General features: G+C 40.3%; 1 protein-coding gene across 4 annotated transcripts in view; it reads right to left on the reverse strand.

Moving 5' to 3' along the window:
- The window catches only part of sipa1l1 (signal-induced proliferation-associated 1 like 1), a 62985-nt gene that overhangs the window by 34318 nt on the left and 7073 nt on the right, over positions 1-21594 (reverse strand). For all 4 annotated transcript variants that reach the window (XM_046060065.1, XM_046060063.1, XM_046060062.1 and 1 more), the window contains exon 2: positions 18956-19096. The gene's annotated coding sequence lies outside the window, so the exon portion shown is untranslated. The remainder of the gene's footprint in view (positions 1-18955; positions 19097-21594) is intronic.

Here is a 21594-nt window from a genome sequence, read left to right on the forward strand (position 1 = left end):
TAAAATTCTATTGATCACTTTTAAAGCTCTTCATGGCCTCTCGCCTTGTTATATTTCTGACCTTTTAGTCCCATACACACCAGCACGTACCTTGAGATCCTCGGGCAGAGGTCTGTTGTCTGTTCCAGAGTCTCGACTGAAAACTAAAGGGGACAGAGCGTTTGCTGTCAGGGCCCCGAGGCTCTGGAACAGCCTGCCCGAGGAAATCAGGTCGGCTGAGTCAGTGAACTCTTTTAAGTCCCTTCTTAAAACATACTTTTATAGGAGAGCCTTTCCCGATCTTATTTGACTTTATTTTATCCCTTTTATTTTATTGTATTTTACTAATTTTATATTTATCTTAAACGTGTATTTTAGTGTTTTCAATGTTTTTCATGCTTTTATCTTGTATTGTTTTTGTATTATTGTCTCGTGGGTATTATTGTCTTTACACTTGTTAAAGCACTTTGTAACTTGTTTTTGAAAAGTGCTCTACAAATAAAGATTATTATTATTATTACTAACTGAATAAATTTCAACCATTTGATCTACCCATGCACACGCACATTAATAATACTTACACAATACACAAACAGTGGTGCATGGTGCATTTAAAGTCCCTTCTTAAAACATACTTTTACAGGAGAGCCTTTCCCGATCTTATTTCACTTTATTTTATCCCTTTTATTCTATTTTACTAATTTTATATTTATCTTAAAGGTGTATTTTAGTCTTTTCTTTATCTTGTATTGTTTTTGTATTATTGTTTTTTGGGTATTATCGTCTTTACACTTGTTAAAGCACTTTGTAACTTGTTTTTGAAAAGTGCTCTACAAATAAAGATGATAATTAATAATAATAATAATAAAGAGCGATATTCTATTTAAAACAGTATTCTGTTTAAAGCATATTAACTGCCGACAAGAAAGTGGTGAAAATTTTGATAAGCTTCTTTTCCAATAAACAAGCAGCATTTGGGATGAGCTACACTTTGAGCTGCATTACTTATATTCCTTGCTTTCTTTCGTAATAAACTTACTTTTATTTTCCAATCTTCAACTCCAAAGTCTGTCAGATGTATTCTCTAAACCCATTTATATCTTCTGAGCCTAAACAAGCCAGCTTCCCTGCAATCTCTCTATATGCTAGGCTATTAGTACAGACTACTGAACTGGACCTTGGACCTCTCCGTAGTCTGTTCCTGCAAGCTGCCATTCAGCCTAATGAGGCTTGCTAATGGTCTGCCCATGTCATTGTTGGGGAAACATTCTACTCTATGCAAACTGGAACACATGTATAGGGCTGCAACTAACCATTATATTCATTGTCAGTTAAGCTGTCGATTATTTTAATGATGTTGATCAGTGTTTCCCAAAGCCCCAGATGCTGTCCTCAAATGTCTTGTTTTGGCCACAACCCAAAGATATAAGTGTACTGTCATACAGGAGTAAAGAAACCAGAAAATATTTACATTTAAGCACCTGGAAACCAGAGAATTTTGACTATAAACAAATCACTCAAACCAATTAATTGGTTAATTTAATAGTTGACAAACTAATCAACTAATTGTTGCAGCACTACACATGTACACAGCTGCTAAGCACATATTCACACTTCCTATCACTATCCACAGTTGCTTAGTTGATGAACAGACAAACATAACCAAAGCATGAGTCAACTTTACACCAAACCTCTGTCTGTCATCAAATCATACTGTATCTCACACTCTCCATTCATCTGTAGACAGATCTGGGCAAGTTAACTTGAGCTACAACAGCCTGCTGCAGCCCTGTTACTTAGTTTTTAGGACTGTGCTGTCCTGTACTAACTATACATACCTGGTCAAGGCAACGTGAGGAATGACCGGGAATGACAAAGGAAACCACAGAAAAAAAAGCTGCTTCCACTTCTGGCAGATATACTATTACATACTATTTCATTAACAGGATGTTATTTTTGTTATAAACTAGGATATTCTTGACATATCCTCTTTTTAACCAGCAACATGACAGAATGTTTCATTGTACTGCAGATGAACAATCTTGCATTTTCAATTCTTCCCACAAATAAGAAAGTAAATTAGGCAGTGCAGCAGAAGTGGTACTAAATGAAGAGCCGTTTGGGAGCTGAAATAGCCAGCTCTCAGAAAGGAACAAAGACATAAGATCCAGCACCCTTCAAGGTTATTCCGTAATTCCCATCATTAAAAACATGCAATGGACATGAGCATACAAACTTGAATGAGACAGACAGTATAATAACAATGTGGACAACCTTTCATTCCACCCCACTACTTAGCCGCAGGGACACTGGTGATGACTTCTGCTGCAGGGTGTGACATACTCTCACAGGAACTTGTCCAGTAGTCTTGCTCTGTTAATATTACTAGTTAATGATTGTGAGCCCTGTTTCAACACATTTATAAAGTGTGGCCTCAGTGTGTGGGTTCCCATGACACAGGGGATTTAAATGTGAATCCAAAGACTCCAGCCTTGACAGCTTTGTTTCATATTTCATAAAATAATCCGAAATACTGTCTGTGATTCTGAGGAGCACGTTGCTCAGATAGCTAGGCGATTTAAAAATAATTCAACATCATTTTTTTTTAAACAACTAATTTTAAGCAATCACTTATTCTTTTTAGGATTGGCATTAGAGGTTTAAAAGCAATTGCATAATCCAATCAAGCTTGTCCAGGGAAGAACATGGAACTGCGGCTATGACCAATAATTGACGGGAGGCTGATCAAGAAGAGAATTAAGATGCCAAATGCTCTGAGAGGGGAAATTTAGATGCGAAAAATCTGAGGAGTTTCAAAGAGAGGGCAGACAGATGACGGATGAGGAATAAGAAGGAGGGGTTGGGTTTAAAAGAGCAGAGAGAAAAGAAGCAAGGAAGAAAATGAGGAGGGCAAAACAGCTGGTAAAGCCATAGGGTGGGCTGGCAGGATAGTTCATGTCCAAAGCCACAAGCTCCTCCAGATGTTTTTACACCAAACCCTGGAGCTGGGCAAAGGACAGGTTACTGTAGTTTGAAATCAAAACAGACCCATCTTTAAGTCTGTCAAACAGAAAAGTGTGAGGGCTCCTTGAGAAGTAAGTTATGATTTTCAACATCAGCTTTAGTTTGAAACAGATTATGAAACACACTCTGGCCTTTAAGTTACACATTACTTTGGATTTAGAGATTATGTCCACCCGGTAAAGTCAAGAACCAACGTCTAATTCAATATGCAAAACATTTGTTAGGCCAACTGTGAATTTCCCAACTACAATGTGCACTGTTCGGTCCATTAGCCATGGCTATAAAACAAAACCAAATATGACAAACAAAAGATTAAGAAGAATATGTACTTTGGCACAATTTTTTATGAGACAGATTGACAATATACTGCAGTATATTGGATTCAAACAGAGCATTAGCTCAAGTTGCAGGTCATAAAACAGACTATGTCCAGATGCAAAATCTGCAGTGTATCAAATACTTGTTCTCCCCACTGTATGTCCAGAAGAAAATCGTAATATTATGAGATTAACATCATCATTTAGTGAGAATTCATAATATTTTTTTAAAGTCTATCTGACCTACTCTGCTGTGCTCCCCTTCAGACTGCACTGAATGAGACAAGTCCAATGCACTTAATCGGAGGTAGAAACCAAAACCCAACACTTGTGATCAGGCAGAAATCCACACGTTAACCTTTGCAGCTCCAATAAAGTGCAGCTCACAGTCCCAAACAGACTGTGCTTCAGGTTTTAGATGTTTATAATGCAAAACTCTACCAGCGAGTCTGATGGCTGCGTCTCAACGCACGTGGGGGGGTGGGGGTTTACTTTACGATCACGCCACATGCCGAGTTGCATCAGCTAGGTGGAGATGATTCTCGTCGACGTTATCAGAATATAGATTCGTTTTTCACTGCGTGAGAGGATTGATGTGTGGCGCTTAATGCTAGCCTACACAGCGTGATGGAGAAGCCAGCAAGCAGTTTGTGAATGAGAGGACAGATGGACCTGTACCGTGGGAACAGGTGATCAACCAGCCTACTGTGTGAGTCCAGCGTGACTGTAGTAACAGCGTCAGAAGACGGCCTCCTTTGTGGTCAGCGCTCAGTCAGTTCAGTTTGTCATTTGCTAAGTGATAATACACATAGACCTACACAATCCCTTTCGTCCTAGAGGTGTCTTACAGAATACTTCTCTTCGTCCCAAATACATTTTCTCATCCAAAGGAAGGTGTTAGTCTCGAGCCCTGCGGCACGCATCTATGTTCACTCTACCTCGCTCTTCCCCTGCTCAATATCCAATCCCTTTAAACCAGCCATAAATATTTCTCTTTTATGTTATTCCTTCCTTTCTTGTCCTCCACTTGCGTTTGCGAACAACAGGCTTAAAACTAAATGTAATCACCAGAGAAAGTGAACAGCCAACTCCTGATCCACTTTTTCAACGCCGCTGGTTAAATTTACACTGTGCCGTGGGTACGAGTCACTCTAGCCTGATTGACAGGTAGCCATGGTAACGACTTGTCAATCATAGATAATCCTAATCTTTATGGTCCATTTTCCTCAAAATGGGTCCATAATTTACTAAATGAACATCATGTTGTATCGACGTAGACCTGAAACTAGCGATTGAGACCATAAACTCATTTTGAAAGTGTTTACTGAGGTAATAAATCAGCTGAGAAGTAGCCTCATTTTATTATTATTTCTAATGGAGCCGGACTTCTTTTTGCAACCAGAAGAGTTGCCCACTGCTGGCCGTTCAATAGAATGCAGGTTTGAGGGACTTCCGCGTTGGATTCACGTCTCAGACCGTAAGCTTCCCGCTTGGAAGGAACATGTGACAGTGCAGTGGTGTGGCTCATGTGTTTTTCATGGTTTTAGACAACAATGGCAGTCTGTGGCACAAAGCTATAAGATGTAGCAGGCTTTGGTTACACAGGTACTTATTAGGAAACATTAATAGTTAGCTTTGGTCTTTTCAGGGGATTTGTTGACATTAACAATTTAAAAAAAGAATACTGTATTGACACACAATGGCAAATCTTTGAAGAATGTGGAAATTTAAAGTTTTGTAAGACAGTTACTATTCATATAGCTGTGGCAAAGGTTCAGTTACATATAAAGACATCAAGAGATACATTACAAAAGTTCTGTGTTTAATATTTTTGACCCTGCTAAATGGTTGCCAGGCTGGCCTAGAGTGTGTCATAATTTCACTATAGCAGTCTTTTCAAAAGAATGCTGTCAGTGGACCCGAAGAACAAAAGATAAATGACATGAGAGACTGGAAATAACCTTCCTCACAATGACACACTTTTTCCTGTTCTGGTATAATCATGGAGACTGATGAAAGCCTGTGCCTCTTGGAATACAGACAACGAGGAATTAATGATCCAGACTATTGGCTTTTGTATTCTTTCACAAAGAATTCAATTGATATGAATTACGCTCAACTAAAATATGATGGCAAAAACTTGCCATTGTAACCCACTTCTTAGACACAAATTTAAGTGTTGCCACGTGTGTCACTGGGTTCTCACTTCCTGTCTAGTTGAGAAGGAGCGTTTAACCTGGAAGAATAATTAGCACCTTTTAAGTACTTCTTATGCAACCCACTCTACCTAAGCCTGGGCTCTAATCCTCAGCTGGCAAATGCCAAGACCGTGAAAAGAAAAACTGCACTGATGTAAAATCAACACCTTTTTTTTTTTTTTTTTTTTTTTTTTTTTAAATGGCCCATAAAAATACCAACCTCACACCCCGTACTAAGAACCCACATTACATGAGTGAGTCGATGCAAGTGTGGGGTACGACGTGATACACAAAGAGAGTGTAGAAACATGTTGTAAAAACCCCATGAAAGTGTATGGGGAAGCTCAGAGAATTTGCAGAAACCTGCAGTGCATGAAATTCTCTAAGGGTTCATTTCAAAGCCATTTCAAAGCCACCACGAGCCGGCATAAGCAGCTTTGTTCTTTTGCCACCCATCTTCACTTTCGGCCCATTCTAAACCTATCTTCATTGTTTTGGCCACAGCTCTCTATCAAGCCTGCTTTTCAACTTCCTCATGTGGACACCGGCTTCAGTTTTCCTCTCCCACACTCTTCAACCGTTTGGAAAACAGGCTGGAGGAGCTGCTGTATGAAATCTATTTGTCGGTTAAACCGTCTTCAGTGTGGAGCCTGGATTAGGCCTGCTTTTAGCTGGTGCTTTTCAGTGAATCCTGGCGTGTGTGTTTGCTTGCACCGACGGCCAGTGAGCTTTGACGGGCCAAGCTATTGGTGAAGCTCCTGACTTGCCAGGAGGAGTTCACCCAAGGGCCACAACAGCCTCCGACTTACTATCATCATGGTAATAGTCATCAGAAATGTGTGCTTATGACTGTTGTGAGAGTCTATGAAACTTTGTGTACTTTTCCATAAGTCAGCATACTAAGGGCCTATTGAGGGAATCAATGTTAATCACAAGAGTATTGAAGAGAGGACATTCAAGTGCCATGACAATTACGTAGTTGCTTTTTCAGCCAAGTATCACTGCCATCCAGCCAAAAAGATGAGAAGAATTAAGGATGGAGGAGGAAGAAGAAAAAGGAGGAAAAGAAAGGAAGAAGGAGAAAGCCTGTGTGTGTCTGAAGAAGCCTGGGAATCATCTGTGCACAGAGGGGAATTGATAAAATGTGGCAAGGAAAAAAAGCATGACCAAAGCAGCAGATCCTCTGCTATGACTGTAAATCACACCAGAGCTCCACAAGCAAGAGACAGGGACAGAGTGGGGAAGGTGAGGTGGAGAGGGGGTGTTAAAAAAAAGTGTTATCCAGAAGAAGAAGAAGAACAGGCTAAATCTGAGTAAAAAGAGGGGTTGACAGTGCTTCAGAGAGTAATATAAAAACGATAAAGTGCGACTAAAAAGAAAGTGTTACGTTGGGATTCTTCTGTCCCTCTGAGTTCACAAGTTCAACTGGTAAAACATTTCCATTCTCCTCACTCCCCCATCTCGAGACGGCTATGAGTCTGCGCTTCACAGGAAAAGGAAAAATATCTAAGATTCAGGTAGCCAAGGAAGTGTGTGTGTATCTGTGTGTGCGTATTGGGTCTCAAAAAGCCACCTGCACCTCGCTTCCTGATACAGACCTGGCGCAGCATTAACATTTAATCTCTGCAGTCAAAGCTGCACCTTAGAAAACTTAAACTGTTCAGAACTTCTGTCTCACCACATTCTGGCTAAATACAAGCCTCCATAGTTATCTCAAGTGTGTGTGTGTGGGGTGGTGGGGGATGGGGGGGCGGGGGGTCTGTGTGATGTCTATTGGGAACTAACAGCGTGGTAAAATCTTGATAATAAAAGCTATAAATCACCGCTACCACATCCCAAGCCTCAAAGCTCATAAAACTCCTGCCCACAACAGCCTGACAACAAAAACGTGTTGTTCTTTTAAAGTTTCCTCTCTCTCTCTCTCGCTCTTGCGTTCACACAAAACAACCACTGTGGCAGGGGTAGCCATGGCACAGCTAAGTCAGCATAAACACTCTTGCACCATTACATTTCTCCTAAAACTTAGTAAGTAAGTATCCCCAAGGTGTTGTTGACTACAGGTCCTTGTGGTTGGCAATCTTTTTAACAACTACTGAGTCACATGCAAACCTAAGTGGGACATAAAATGTGACCATTATGAGAATGGGGCCGAACTTTGCCATTCACCGCTTCAGTGTGTTACCGCTGCTGCTAGGCCAAACAAAGCTTAAGTAGTTAAAGAGGACCTACGCGCTAATGTACACATAATCACCTAGATTCTTGTTGGCAGCTGATGTTAATACAGGTGACTTTTCAAACAAAATTCCTATTGTGTGCTGCTCAAAAATAGATATGAAATTTTCTTTCAGCTGAATTCTCTGGCCCCTCCCCTAAGTAGGGCAGGGCAATAAAAAAAAATTACTATAATTATTGCAATATAAGTTTCCTCAATAACAATATAACAAAACGTTCAATATATCGTCAATAAAGGTTTGATTCATTTGAATCACAAACAAATTAGCACTTAATTTTTCTATTAAGATTAACTAATTATTATTTTTTGAAAAAAGATTTGATCATAATAGTTTTGATTGATCTAATTCTTTGTTTCTTGACAATACGATCTCATTTCTATCCTACTATTTACTACAAACAAAGTATTATTAACTATATTTGTCTGCAAGTCTGTTATTTCACAGGACATGAGGTCAGGAAATTTGAGTCAACACTAGTCAGAGATGTGGCAATTTACCAACCACACACATGCTTGGCAAGGAAGTACAGCTCCTAAACAAGACTAAGGGAAAAAAATGCAGCTCTAACATCAAGGTAAAAAAAGAAGAGGGGGAGAGAGAAGAAGGTGTACGCTAACACTTTTAATCCTGACATCTGAAGACATAAGCCCAGTACTTACAGCAATTAGCCCCAAGTCTTGTACTCACTCTTCTCTTTGTTGTGCTGACACAATCTGAAAGCGCCAGACATAGTCCCAGGTAGCATCATTAACAGGCAAAGTCAAAAACAATGTCTGACGAGTTCTGTGGGCGGACTGCTTAAAGCTAGGGTAGGTAATGTTGGAGAAACTAGCAAGAGACATTTTATTCTAACTGAATTAAATGACTGGTAGTGCTGATTACAGTCCTGCGACAGCCACAGATACTGGGTTTTGTTTATTTTTGTGCCATTTGATTTCTTGATTTCAATATGAATTTCACTGAATGTGAAATAAATTTGTTACCCTAGGTTTAAGTTAAGCAATCAAAGTAACAGGGGCGAGTCAACAGTAAATAAAGGCATAAAGAAACATCCACACAGAAAGATAGCTCTTTGATTAGTGGTGTAGTTCTACATTTAAAGTTAAAATTCTAATTTATTCAAGCCAAACACATAAGGTAGAGAGCAAAACACATAACTAACCATGGCATGCAGTTAACTAAAGATTACCAACAATGTTTTGGCAAATATTTACAAAATAATAGATACAGGTGTAGAAACAGATACTAGATGCTGCATCTTGCTTTGGTTTGCTAAATCATGCATGCAACATGAAACTACACAGCAGTGACTCCAGACCATCTTGACCGAGGTGTTTATGTTGTTTTTATTCCAATCAAACTCAGTAGCAGCGGATTTAAATGGGTAATTAATCACTAATCAGTCAAATTTCATAGTGCAGCAATGTAACTATGCATAGATACGTTTCTCAAAGGAACATGGTGGGAGATCACTGAGGTAGAAAATCTTGTATCGACTAGGCCTAAACCATCTGGGAGGCAAATGGCTGTGAGGCCATCGGTCACAAGACGAGGAGGCAGATTGACAAGTGTATGTTTAATGGCCGTGAGAAACGGTGTGCGAGGGTTCCTGGGTAATAGCTGTTATAAGGGATGGGAGGGGAGGAGGACAGGGCTGTAGACAGCGAGCCCCCTGACACTTCGACAGATGTGAGGCTTTGCACCTCCCAAAGGGGCAAAACAGAGAAAAGGCCTTTCAAAAAAGGCCTACTGCTAAGCTTTCTGTGCAGTGCCCTCAGCCCCACGGCTCACAACCAAAGAAAAGGTCAAGTCGTTGCTTGACTAGAGGCATCTGGGGCTTTTCCTGGCAAAGCAAAACAATTAAATGCGGGGGCTGGATCTTGAGGTTCACCTTTCCTTCCATCTCCCTCGCACTCATCACTCTAAAACCTCTACTGCTCTACTAGTATCTCTCTCTATCCTCTGCTTTCCCCCCGTCCAGATCAGATGTCTTTTCATTTCCTTCTCCACTTTTACTTGTCTGAACTCAACTTTTTTGCTTTCATCTATTTTCCTTCCCCTCCTTATCTATATCACATCTTCACCCAGCCTTCTTGCCATCTAGTTCTCATTTTCTATCCATGTAACTCTATGTAATGTTTGTGAGCATCGCACTCTCTCAGCCGATCTCCCTCTGTGTCCCACTTCTTCTATTTATCTCACTCATTTGAGGGCTGAATCAGAGGCTTTGGGTGCAGACAGACGGTGCCAGAGGTAGTACAAACTTTTGCACAGGAAGCCCAGAAGGTATCCACTATACTAGTCCAAAATTTGTTAAAGTCGGTAGAGGCTAGGCGAAGAGAATGCCAATATAAGACATGTTCCTTATAAATCCAGCAAACCCATTTCCTTTACAGCGGTGCCTCCCGCCCCTCCATAAAAGCCCAAAGTCACTCTCCGTTTAGTTCAGCTCAAGCCAAGATGACTGCAAGTTATAGCTGCTATAACTTGTTAGTCACCATTATTAGCTTAAGCCTATGGAATTTTACACTGCATAAATTAGCGTAGCCACTGGTACATGTCACTGCATCTTCCAACAGAACACCACGGCTGAATTTCGGCATCACACAATGTAGCAAGCGGTATTAAAGTCAGTAGTTCACCGGTCACCTGCTTTGTTTTTTGGTCAAATCATCCAGCCCTAGCCCTACGATTGTTGCTGCAAGATTTCATCAAAAGTCCTGTCTGTGTGGTCCCTTTTTTCTCTTAAATGTAGTGCATACTGGCAACTTTTCACTTTTTCCACTAATTACATTTTTCATCAATACAAGCTTTTTTCACTGGGAATTAACATGTCCAGAGCTGAACCTCATATTTTTTAGTTTACACATTTAAGTTGGATAAACATAACAGATTGCTATACAACACAAACAGATCACAGCCAGTGTTGCTGCTGATATTTCTTTCCATTCTTAATGGTTGAAGTCTATAGTTTGACAGTTTTGTGTGGGTTGTTCAAAACAAACTTCTATTAGATGGTACATGTGAGATAACATCCATTTGTCTGTGTGTCCTGCTATAATGTCGTATCAGAGACAAAGTGTTCAAGATTAAACACACACGCCTCTTCCTTTAATTAGAGAGATCTTGAAGGGCAACATGATGAGCTTTTAATGATAGTGACTCTGATACACTTCTTTAAAATAGAGCTGGCAGGGTTGTAGGCCCCTTCCTGGAAGACACCTGTAGTGTATTATTCAGTCTTTATTCAAGCTTTATGCTGCATGCAAAGTCTGCCAAAAGAAAAACAACAGCCGGCTGGGGAAATTAACAGTAACTGAGTCTTCACAGACGTTCCTGTCCACAATCACTGTGTAACACATTGCCAACACGTGGGGAGAAGATAGTGTGCTTCGGTACTAACTAGTGTAAGCTGTCCGTTTCTACAGCACTTGATGAAAGGATATTTCTTCTTGGTGCACTGCTCCACTGACAAGTGGCTGTAGGGATAAGAGAGCACTACAGGAGCAAGCTTTAGTTGCAAAAAAAATAAATAAATAAGAAAAAGAAAGAAAGAAAAATGGCTTCTAATTACCTAAGAACCCAGCATTATCATCACACTCCAAGGTTTTTGGTACACAGTACCGGAAGAGAGATGTTGGTGCCGCCGTTTTATTTTTGCCATCAATTTGCCTCTGATCCACGCTGACTCATGTGATCAGTCTGTTCAGTATCAGTCTGTTCATTGACCTGTACTCTAGTCCTGACCCTAGTCTGATGAGCGCAGGTGGACACATCAGTCAGCTTGGCTGGCACCACTTCACCCATGGGCTAAACAACCCAGCACAGCTGGGTTCATCTGAAATTATGTAACACAGCACCACCCCCGCAGGCCCTGTTCACACTACCCCTATCCTCCTACTCCACCTCCCACTAGCGCACTATTGGCCATGTGCACGCTGAGGTGCATTGTGAGACAAGAGTGCTCGAGTTCTAACACAACCTGTGGGGATATTTGTGGAGGATTCAGCTTTGAAAATCACAAAAGTTTAAGATGAACCCCATGCACAGAGAGAATAATGTCGAGAGTTAGGCCAACCAATAATAATTCTTTCCCACCCCCACAACCTTTGCTTTCCTAATTGATTAAGCTGAATGAACATGAGAGAGCTTGTAAGGTGCACATACTCTGTTGTGGTTTAAACACAGTAACTGCTTTAAATTCCTAAACTTGGTGATTACATTTCAGGGCTGCAACCATCATTGATCCCACCGTGATTCTGCCTTTACTCCTTGGAAACAAATTTTGTTACTAAGCAATATTTGCCAAAAGTGGAATTGCACCCGTTGCCTGGCAACATTAGCTTATTGAATCTCATATCAGGAAGTCTTGAGAACCAGTGGTGCTTACAGCTACAGCCCGATAGATACTGTGATACTGTGACTGTGATGTCCAACTACAATCGTGCTATTCAAGTTATCTAATATATCTTTACACTTGGCTTCTCACAATCATTGACATAATCCTCTGAAACAGGGTATATACACAGGAATCCTGAAGTAAAATTCAATACTTTTTCCTTTCCTTTTCAAGACTTATTCAACATATTTTAAGACTGAAAAGACTTTGAGTTGTAACCGATTCAATCAGCCACACCCCTTAAAAAGGGACATTTTTGAGTTTTTAAAAGGAATTTAAATATATTTATAACATATTAATTGCCTATATGTCATCAGGTTGTAACGCCACCTAAAAATTGAGGCATTCACCAACTTTCTCAGTTGCCTATAACAGACTGTATGGGCCAGTTGTTTTCTATGTGAAAGACTGGTCAGATTTCCTGCGAAAAGCAACTTTCTTACATAGGCTATGACGTTTATGTACGCAACATTACAGCAAATCATGTGAACCACAATATAATTTTGTGTTTTAGTTGGTTTAAACTAGATAATGGTAGCTTGCCTGCAATGATATACATGATAACGTTCATCAACCACTCGATCAATACAACAAAATTCAAATAGGCCAGGAGGGAACAAAGATGAAGAGAATAAACTGAGTGATGAATAACGTAAGTAGTGTAGGCGGTGTAGCACAGGCACAACCTGGAGGCCGATTAGTCTCAGTGACTATATTAGTATAATATTATAACATTAAATTAAAAGTATATTGTTAATTTAATAGTAAACTGTAAGTTTGGCGATTAAGACTTTTAATACTTTTTTTAAAAATGATTTATCACCTTTTAAGACTTTTTAATACCCCACGGACACCCTGTGCAAGGACGGGTTTGGCTGATGTAAACTTTTTCAAACTGGTGTGATATTAAGCCAAAAACCGGACCAGTATCAGCCAATCAAATCGTGCATTCTGATTAGGGTTGGGCTGATAGACGATGCCATCATCCATCACATTATACTGCCCTGTGAAAGCAGCCAGCTGATTGTTTAGCTATGGGTTGTTCATAAATTCAATCAACCATTTAAACATTTTGCAACTTTTAACTTTAGCATTAATTTTAAAGCAATGTTAATTTTGTTCTTAATTTGTTTAATTTTTTTACTCTTAAAAAATAAAGAAAAAATAACCGATAAGAATACCATTAAAGTACCGGATCAATAAGCATCATCGGTAAAAGTAATACCGTTAAAATCTTACAGATACACATTAGAGCCCGACTAATTTATCAGCGCGCAGATATTATCGGCCGATGTGAGCTAATTGCAGATAAATCGGCATCAGGATTTATAACAGCCGATTTATGACTTAAGAAACACGAAGTCGGATCCTTTACTCATGTCGTGAGTGTTGCATAGCTTGCCCACCAGAGGGCGCTCTGCAACTCCCCTGTTAACAACACTGCACCACAAAACAAAACCATCAGCAAACTGGAGTCTACCGGAGCATGCAGAAACAGGAACGGAGAGCGGCTGTGTTACTGGTGAGTTGGTCATTCATCACGTGAAATACATGAGTTAAATAATAATAAAAATAGCCTTCATCATTCATGACCATACTTGCTAACCCTCCCATTTTTCATTGCACTCTCCCGGCTCCCAGGTTGGTTACTCCAGTCCATTTGGTTATTTTGTGAAGGTCATCTCTAACTCACTGACTGCAAAGTAAAACTGGGATACCAAGGCCACTTCTTTAAAACCAGTATGTCAGTCATGAGACCATTAAACACAGAAAATAAGAGAGGCAGCCTAGAGTAACTTCATTTCAACCTCTCCTCAACGGTGGCCATTTTACCCAAGTGCTTTATGAGATGTTATAGGGCTTCAAGCAATCACTTCATCAAAAACAACCCTGTGGGCCCTCGTTGAAGACGCTTTACTTTAAACTGGCCTGTTGTCGTTTGAAAGCACCACTAGGGCAACTTTACTCCCATGCACCAGTTGCTTTTTATTGAAAACCAGCAGCTTGCTTAAGCTCAGACGTCTCACATCCATAAACCACTGATCAAGTTTCCTCCTCACAGCTGGAGAGACCCAGCGGAGGCATTAGCTAGAAGTTGTCAGAATGCTACTGGAATGGATGAAAGCACTTTGTGGTAAATCGCCTCCAATGACCATGTAAAGTACTCTTAATACACAGAGTGGCCCGTTCAATTTGAGTGACTGGGTAACAAGGCAGCAACAGTCAAGAGTATATGGTGACAGGGAGACATGCCAGGGAAACATGCCAGGGAAACAGGCGCAAGAGCAGGAGAGCAGAGTCTGCAAGCAAGGTTTTCTGACAGACAAGGACAATTTGAAAGATAAAAAATTTGGTCTGGCATACAAAAAGGGCTGCAACTAACAATTATACTGGCAATTATTTTGTCAATAAATCTAAATATATGAAATGTCACAACCAAATTAGTCTTCAATTACACACCACTAGTCCAAAACCCAAGGATATTCACTTTACTGTCATATGACATATTTAAATGAACATATATGAACAAATAGTTTCAGCCATCAAAAATACAAATATCACACTATAATACATGCCATCTTCCCTCAGCAAGTCTTTGTGATTGGAAATTAAAGCATAAATTAAATTTTCCTTCAGTTTACAGGCTATCTGAGCAAAAGTCCACCCTCTAACAGACGGTTAGCGAGGTTAGACCTGCATTTATTAACTGACACCAGGCACAAAGCCCATTGGAGTTGCTTTCTCTGCATGTCGACCCAGTGTTTGTGAAGCCCAACACTTCCAATCCTGCTTGTCCAAATAATCATTAACTAGTTCAGCCCTGAGTAAATATTTTAAGAACCTCTGTAAACTAGAAGGTAAATACACACACACACACATGTGTGTATGTGTGTGTGAGTGTGTGAGTGTGGGGGGGGGCACGTACATTTCATTGTTCTTCAGCATGTTGAGCTTAGATGTTGAAAGCGATGAGGTCATCCCTATTGTGTATACACCGCATTCTCACCCATTCCACTGCATACCATTGTACCGCCATGGCTCAGTTTAAAGCATAATGAGATGAACTTAGTGACAGACTGGTGCACTTTTACCAAACATTTTGTCTTTACAAAACCATGAACCTGAAATCTATTAAACCCAAAAATGGATCCCCCACCCTGGCTTGCAAGGCCGTCCTTACATGCCAAAACACTTCTTGGATGAGCACAGTGGGCAGAAAGGTTGCTGTGAGCACCACAGATCATGACAGGCCACTTTCCTGTTTTGGTTTCTGCTTCCACCACCTGCAATCCAGATGTTGTACGCTTGGGCATTGTGGCCTCATTTTCTGGTTTGTACAGGTCCACATGAGCCAGTCCGATCTTCAAGCCTAATTTATGTCTGTGGAATAGCTAATGCAAAACATTAGTCGGCTCAAGTTTCTGAAAGAGTTGAAATTATCTGCTTTTTGTTTGATATCATTGTAAATTGAATGCTTTTGAGTTGTTAACTGTTTGACATTAAAAAAAAACCAAGTAATGTGAAGCCCTCACCGTAGCAAACTGTGCTGGGTATTTTTCAGTATTGTCAGACATTTTATAAACTGGTAAACTGACTGCACTTATAACGCGCCTTTCTAATCCACTCAAAGCACTCACATTCACACACCAATGGTACAGCCTCCAGGAGCAATTTGGGGCTCGGTATCTTGCCCAAGGATACTTCGACAAGCGGAGTGGAGGAGCTTTAGATCAAAACACAACCTTTTGATTAATGGACAACCTGCCCCCACAAAATAAATTAAACTAAAAATAAATAAACTTAACGATTAAGCAGAAAATAAATTGCATAATATACTCTGGTCCTAAACATAACTGCTACAAATGAGCATCATATCCAGCTCTTCACAAGTGAGGAATTTGTCTGGCTTTGTGTCAGTATGTAGATCTGCAAAGCAGGAAGACTGTTGAGGGTTCAGCCAAAAGCTGCTGCTGCTTTCAGTACATCAAGATGGATTTATCTGTTTACCTCCCCTGGCACAATCTAGGACCTCCTTGGAACCCACAAACCCATGCAAGATGTCTTTCATTACGAGGATCCACCAGAGCTCTTTTCTCCTTGGCACAATGAGCAAGTGCTTATTCAACTTTTCATTGTAAAATTACATTTTTCCATGACTGTTTACCAAATGCAACAGCAGATTTATGCTGTTTTGTACAATAAGACTTGATGACTTGACATGAATCCAACAAACACCCTCAAACAGAAAGTAGCCGATATTCAACCAGGACACGAATCACTATTAACAAGATAGCAACGGCAGAGCTCATGCAAGAAACATCCAACTATCCATTTGCTGCTTACTTACTCTGTTCAAGGTCGTAGGAGACTGGAGCCTTTACTATGCACTTGAAAAAATATTCATTGCATGCTGGGGTAAGTTGAAAGCCCAATTCATATTTTGATAAAACATATATAGACTTTTATTGCCAGTACTGTCAATCAAATGTGATCCTGCAGCTTAGCTTCATTGGTTAAACTCTTGATGAATAAAAACTTAAAAGGTGGAGTGTTGGATTCTAATCCAATACAAGCCTTTCAGTCAAATTCAGCGAATATCTTCTCACTAGCTGTCCGTTTTGTGTGCGCTGAAAAAAGGTCTGTACACAGCCCTGCTCTGTATATGGGGGCTCATAATGAGCCACACAACAGTATTCCAGCCATGATGTGTGTAACTTTAAATGACTTACCCACAGACATGCAGTTTTCTTTCTAGGTGCTATTGTTACTGTTGTTATTGTCGTGATGTTAGCTATAGTAGCAGGAGAGTTGTATGTATCGCTGTCTGGAGCTGGTGTGCTGCTCTGGGAAACCACCTCACCATCTCTATTATAGAGTGTTAGCTTCGCAGCAGCAACTGTAGGTACAGTTTGCTAACCCACAACTTAGCTCACATTAGTTACATTACTTGCTGCGTTGCTGGTCGCTCTAGATCATGGTATTTGTCATGGTGTTGGACTTTCCCAAAATTGCTTACTCCACCTTTAAGATTAATTTAAGTAGAAAAAAAACAGACTGTTGCTTATTTTGTCATAAATATTAAATTGAGTAGAGAATTACGTAAGTTTTAACATTATACCGGTTCAGATCACTGATCTATCACAAGGCGACATTATCCACTATGGTAATTATAGTTGTCAGCAATCTCTTTCTGTATTTTATACACAGATAGTATATAATTAATAAGGAGCATTGTTTTTTTTAAAGGAAAGCCGACATAATAACAACCTTCTATAAATTTAGTTTTTAAACAACTGTCCACTTATGAAAAATGAAACTGTCAAACGCTCATAAAAGTCCTTTTAAAAGTATCATGAGGAGTAAACCGCATCACTGCCTGAAATGTGTGTTACAGTCTCTTAACATAACCCCTCCCCAAGCTGCCGCATTACCAGAAACATCAACATGGCCACAAAATTATCTGTTTGGTTTGTTGAGGCTCAGAGGGGCATTACAGCCAAGGAATGGAACTCAAACTGACAGTGAAATCCCAGAGACTGTCAATTACAGCACACTTAATGAATCAATTTCAAGGATGGGAAACAACTCAAAAGCTTTTTTTACTTTAAAGCCAGATTTTTCTCTCTGAACCATCTCTTCACAATGTGGCGGATTCTGACACAGAATAACACAACATTCCTTATATCTTTTTCTTCACATGAAATAGGCAGCTGCTTCAAAGCTTGCTTACGGTGCTTTCAGACCAAAAGCGAAGCGAGCGTTCGGGGCGGTGAGTTTACATACAAAGTCGATGCAAAGACGCGTAGAGCCGCGATTTCCTGTCGGGTGGTGCGAAGGGGCGGTGCCGGTGACGCGAAGCAAAGGCAACGCGAAGAAATTCACATGACGCTGAGTCGCGATAGCCTATCAACGTTGAGATTGTCCGTACGTCACTGACAGCTTCAGAGCGTTGTGTGAAGAGGGCCAGGCAGAGCGGGTGAAAATCTGCTTGCTGGCTGAGAGCTGCTAAACTTGAGCTAGAGGAGCAGGGAGCAGCGCCCCAGCTTTCGGACAAATAAACACCCGTGGTCGGACTGGACTTTGCTCGCAACTACGCTGTTTGCTCGAGGGAGGAGCTCGGAGTAAACTGCTTTTATTAAATAAGCTTTTTACTTTAGTTTATAGGATTACAACGTTGATTTATCTTCAATCGAGCTTCTCAGCAGCTAGATTCCGTGCACATCCGGTTCAAGTGTTGTTTGGCAATACTTCATATTTATATAAAAACCAGACATTGCTGGGAGAAAAGAAAGCGAGGAGGTTGAACTACCTGGTGAGTTAAGAAAACATGTGTATGTAACTTTAGTCCAGCTATCGTTGTACTTTACTGTGACCAAGTTAGCATAGCATAGCTCTGATCGATCCGAACTCCATTCAGAAAACAAATATTTTTCACAAGTTGTTGTGCTGCAGTCTTGCTGACAGACCTGACAAAGCATGAATTCATATGTTTAACAAAACTGCATCATACTGTAGTTATTTCGGCATCAGTATGATCCGTTTATTGCTATTTAATCACAGCAAAATGTTTACTTTGGGTTCATACAGCTGTAGTAATGGTTGTTTTAAGTTGTGTTTATTAACGTTATCGCGTTAAAATCGCCTTCTCGCGTTGTGTGTGAACACTTGCAGCAAATGTACTCGCGCGAGGAAAGCGTCACGAAGAGAAAATTCGCGTTTGGTCTGAATGCGGCATTAGTGTTTCATACACTACATGTAGTAGAGATTGCAATTGATCCAATAAATAAAATAATAAAAACTTACTGCAAACAGATGACAGCTTCCCCAACTTCAAGTAGAAACAGTTTCCTCCATCCAGCAGTGACGAACAATGACCAGGATATGCTTTCTTTTAATCCCGTGCCTCTGTTTCCCCTACTTGTGTGTTTGTCGTCAGAGGTTTCCCTACAGCGGCATATAAGAAAAGTCTATTAAGGAAATTGCATATTTGTCCATGTTTCACTTTTACAAACTACACAAATAATCTGTTAACATCTCCAAATTTTTCTATTAATTGCCTGAAAAGCCCAAACCAAAACCAGAATAAACTTCTCTTCTTTATTTCAAGACGCTCTGAGGTTGCCTGATCATACTTATCCTGTATGAATATTTTAATCAGTAATTCAAGTGGAAGATCTTATTTTTGGTGCACTCTCCTTCATTTTCTGTCATGGAGACAGCAGTGCAGACTTTCTGGCCAGCTTGTACCGACTCAAGGAGGGATATCACAGGTTACAAAAGCAAAACAATAATTAAAGCTGCAAGCAGCGCTGGGCGGGCCCTCGCACGTGTAGCGCGTCGGGGTGCGAGGTGGCCGCATGGCATATTCTGGAGCTCCGCCTGTGAATTTGCTACGGCTTCGTACGCTGCATGAAGGTGTTATATGTCACTTCCTGTGTCCCCTTTGTGGTGCTACATAGCACTTGGCGGTATGAATATAAATTAATATTGGCGTGTGGATGTCTTCAGGTTGGGACAGTTATCAAGCATGTAAAATTTTGTTCAGATGTGAGCATGTACACTGAAGTTACAACAACTTCCTGTGTCATGGCGAAGAGTTGATCTTTGACACCACGCCACAGACACTCCCATTGACGAAAACTCACAGATAGCACAACTTTTCATCGTCAATGCCTTTAGAAGGCACAGCAGAAATTTGAAATCGATCCGACTAAATCCCTAGGAGGAGTTTGTTAAAGTACGGAGTGTGTAAATCATCCAAAAATGGCCATAAAATTCAAAATGGCCGACTTCCTGTTGAGTTTAGGGTATGGGTTCTTGAGGCTTTTTTGTGCGTCTTGATATGATACATGTCCCCAGAAAATTTCGTGCATGTAGGTTGAACGTAGACGAGGGGCTAATTTTTTCCAATTTTCTAGGTGGCGCTAGGGAGTCATTTTGTCACGCCCATGCGCGAAACCCATTAAATACAAAATTATGTTTAGGCCCCCAAAATTGAGCTTACTTTGCAGAAAAAAGAAAAAAAAAAAAAAAACGTTACAGTTTCAACAGGGACCTCGCACGGTTCGTGCAAGGGCCCTAACAAATATTACAGAGATTCTGTACAATGGATCAATCATAAACATAACCAGAGTCTACAGTGCATGCAGAAGGCAGGAATGTTCTTTTCCCAAACTGAGCTGGGTGCATTATGTAATACAATTGACCGTGAGTAATTCAGGCATCAAATTGAGTGGAATCTCATGCCATCAGGATGCTTCAGTGCCAACACAGTCCCATGAGGATGGGTCAGATGTTCCAGAGGGGTTTGGGTGATAAAAAATTAGCCATGCTTCGGTAACTGGATTGTTCTGAACAGCATGTTAGCAAGTGCATGTTGTTTTTAGCTAGTAATAAACACCACTTTCCAAGGATTTCCTGTGCCAACAGGCTTGTTGAATAGGAGTAGCTTTTATAAAATATAGTTACACAAACACATCTCACAGTCTAGATGTATTGCTAAAAACCAACACTCTATTGGATGAGCCTGCAGTTTCATGCATTTGTTTAAATGGGTTTCTATTTGCGTGAACAAAATGTTAACTAACATATTTCATTCCACCCTACAGAACTCAGTTTGCATGAGTTGCTGGACATCACTCAGGACACTGAGCTAGTCATACACAAATCAAAAATATGTTGCCAAGAACAAGATCTCTAGTTGGCTTTGCCTTGACGTCAATTACTTCAGTTCACGGTCTACCAATCATAAAAAAGGTCGACAAGCAAGCCAAAACAACAGAGGGCATTAGGGCTCCACTTAACACAGGGATGAGGGAAATAATCTTGTGTGCTTTGGATGGGAATAAAATCACTGTTCATCTCCATGAATAACGGAGCCTCCTCGGGCAAAATAACAAATAAAGGTGCTTTAATCTCTTAACATAAAATCCTTTGCAAAATTGCTAAACATTCTTCATTATCTTTCATCTCTCCCATTATTCTTCACTCAGTATTTTACAAAGCAAAGATCTGGATGATGTTTGATTCCAGATACAGCTCCTGGTGCCTATTTACCAATCAGCTAATGGTGGTGGTGGTGGGGGGGGGGGGGGGGGGGTTTGACTGTGTCGCCATGGTTTTAGGTGTATGAATTTATATTGACTACTAACTGTCAAGAGCCAAGACTGATGCTCTGTCTATTTTCCTTGTCCTTTAACTATGCCCAAACATTAGCAAGTCATTGATATACATCCATAAAACATTTGGTTAAAGCACTGAACTCAGTCCTCTGAGATATTGAAGTTATCACCAATGAGATCCTGTTGTGTTTTTCATGTTGAGCTGTGGGTACAGCCTAGCTTGTGTCAAACTACAATGAGCAATCCAGAATGACTAAAGCCATCAACATATCCAGATTCTAACAAAAAAGTCTTTAAAAAACTATTCTATTTCCTCATTGT

Source organism: Micropterus dolomieu, linkage group LG10, assembly GCF_021292245.1.
Source record: "Micropterus dolomieu isolate WLL.071019.BEF.003 ecotype Adirondacks linkage group LG10, ASM2129224v1, whole genome shotgun sequence".
NCBI classification, from domain to species: domain Eukaryota; kingdom Metazoa; phylum Chordata; class Actinopteri; order Centrarchiformes; family Centrarchidae; genus Micropterus; species Micropterus dolomieu.